Here is a 2,630-nt window from a genome sequence, read left to right on the forward strand (position 1 = left end):
CAAACAAGGGGTGGTGGAAGGGGAGGAGGGCGGGGGGTGGGGGTGACTGGGTGACGGGCACTGAGGGGGGCACTTGGCGGGATGAGCACTGGGTGTTATGCTATATGTTGGCAAATCGAACTCCAATAAAAAAATAAAATAAAAATAAAAGATATATTTCTAGAAATACAAAAAAAAAAAAAAAAGGCAGATTGCGGTTCGCCTGCGCCGGGCCCGGAGCTGCCGCGGACCGAGTGCCCTTCCCGCCCGGCCGCCCGCCTGCCGCCCGCCGCCGCCACGCCCTTCTCCAGCAGCCACGACAACACGTTGAAGCTCTGCCGGGGACGAGTTCCCCGACCTCGGCGGCCACGATAACCACACGGCCAAGGTGCTGACCCCCGAGCTGCACGCGGAGCTGCGCGCCCAGAGCACCGAGCAGCTTCACGCTGCACGGCGTCACCCGGACCCGCGTGGACAACCCGGGCCACCCCTACATCATGACCCTGGGCCGAGCGGCCGGCGACGGGGAGTCACATGACGTGTTCAAGGAGCTCTTTGACCCCATCCTCGAGGACCTGCACGGGCGGCTACAAGCCCAGCGATGGGCACAAGCCCGACCTCAACCCCGACAACCTGCAGGGCGGCGACAACCTGGACCCCCACTATGTGCTGAGCTCGCGGGTGCGCACGGGTCGCAGCATCCACGCCTTCTGCCTCCCCCCGCACTGCAGCCGTGACCATCGAGCAGCTCGCCGTGGAAGCTCCGTCGAGCCTGGACGGCGACCTGGCCGGCCGGTGGTACGCACTCAAGAGCATGACCCAGGCGGAGCAGCAGCAGCTCATCCACGACCACTTCCTCTTCGATAAGCCCGTGTCGCCCCTGCTCCTGGCCGGAAGCCCGCGGCATCTGGCACAATGACAATAAGACCTTCCTGGTGTGGATCAACGAGGAAGACCACCTGCGGGTCATCTCCGTGCAGAAAGGGGGCAACATGAAGGCGGTGTTCACTCGGTTCTGCAACAACCTCACCCAGATTGAGACACTCTTCAAGTCAAATAATTACGAATTCATGTGGAACCCTCACCTGGGCTACTTCCTCACCTGTCCATCCAACCTGGGCACAGGCCTGCGGGCAGGTGTGCACATCAAGCTGCCCCACCTGGGCAAGCATGAGAAGTTCCCAGAGGTGCTCAAGCAGCTGCGGCTCCAGAAACAAGGCACTGGTGGTGTGGACACAGCTGCTGTGGGTGGCATCTTTGATTTCTCCAAGGCAGACCACCTGGGCTTCTCAGAGGTGGAGCTGGTACAGATGGTGGTGGATGGTATGAAGCTGCTCATTGAGATGGAGCAGCGGCTGGAGCAGGGCCAGGCCTTTGATAACCTTGTGCCTGCCCAGAAGTGAGGCCCCAGCCTGCATCTGCCACCACCACCAACCCCGCTGCTTCCTAACTTATTGCCCGGGCAGTGCCCGCCATGCACCCCTCTGATGTTCGCCACATGGCAGCTGAGCCCTTAGCCTCACTGTAGAGACTTCTGTTGCCCTTGGTAGAGTTTATTTTTGTGATGGCTAAGATGTTGCTGATGCTGAAATAAACTAGGGTTTCGACCTGAAATAAATTAAATAAAAAATAAAATAATAAAATAATAAATAAAATAAAATAAAATAAAATAAAATAAAATAAAATAAAATAAAATAAAATAAAATAAAGGCAGATTGATAGGAATGTAGAGTGAGAAAGACCTTGGGGATCTTCTTCAATTTCCAGATGTGGAAAAAAGCCCAGAGAGAAGCAAAGACTTACCCAAGGTTACACAGCCTGTCAGTATAAGAAAGCACTACAGTGCAGGTCCCTGCTCCTGACAAAACCCTTGGGTGTCAACCTCTCTAGCCCCACAAACACTGAATTTTAGAGGAGATGGTCTTCCAGGTGATGTCCAGGTGACAGACCGGGAGGAACCTGTCTTGAGGCATAACTGATAGCCAGTCAATTGGCTCTTGGACCTTGTAATCATAGTCATGGCAACAGTGTCCTTGGTCACTATCTCCACAGCGATAGTTGTCACAGCAACCACCACCTGGGGCCCCAACTTCCTGACACCAAGAGCCTTAAGATAAACCAGAAGTAAGTCTGTTCCACAGCACTGACCCAGATCAGAGCTCTGAGTAGGAAAGAGACTTAGCCAACATCACACAGCAAGTCGATGAGGAAGCCAAGCATCCTGAGTCCCCAGGCCAAGGCTCTCACAGATGCCCCGCCCTTTGACTGACACCCCCACCCCTGACCCATTTTTCTGCCTGCCTCGGTGCTTCCCACATTCCTGCAGCCCTCGAGGACTCAGGATCTCCTTCCCACGGCATCTCACCCTTGGCTGCCTGTCAGCCAGATCATCCTCCTGGGAACAGGCTGACGTGAGCTTAGTGTAGGACTCATCGCAGGGGTTTTCATCATTAGTTGGGGCTCCCTAGAGACCAAAACGCCTTCAACACCCTTTGCCCACCCCCTCAAAAGAAGTGATCTCCAATGACAGAATTTCAGGCACTATTAAAATTGAGGGGCTCTTTTTGGGCATTCAGGCCCTGTTCCCTGTATAACGCCAGAGTTGCTGCCCCACTGTGGAAAGGGCTCTGGCCTGGGAGGCCCAGCTGGGA

The 2,630-nt window shown here is 55.2% G+C and overlaps 1 pseudogene; it reads left to right on the forward strand.

Moving 5' to 3' along the window:
- Window positions 1-339: 339 nt before the first annotated feature.
- On the forward strand, window positions 340-1,614 carry LOC144298143 (creatine kinase B-type pseudogene; annotated as a pseudogene).
- Window positions 1,615-2,630: the final 1,016 nt, after the last annotated feature.

This window comes from Canis aureus, chromosome 26 (genome assembly GCF_053574225.1).
Source record: "Canis aureus isolate CA01 chromosome 26, VMU_Caureus_v.1.0, whole genome shotgun sequence".
Lineage (NCBI taxonomy): Eukaryota > Metazoa > Chordata > Mammalia > Carnivora > Canidae > Canis > Canis aureus.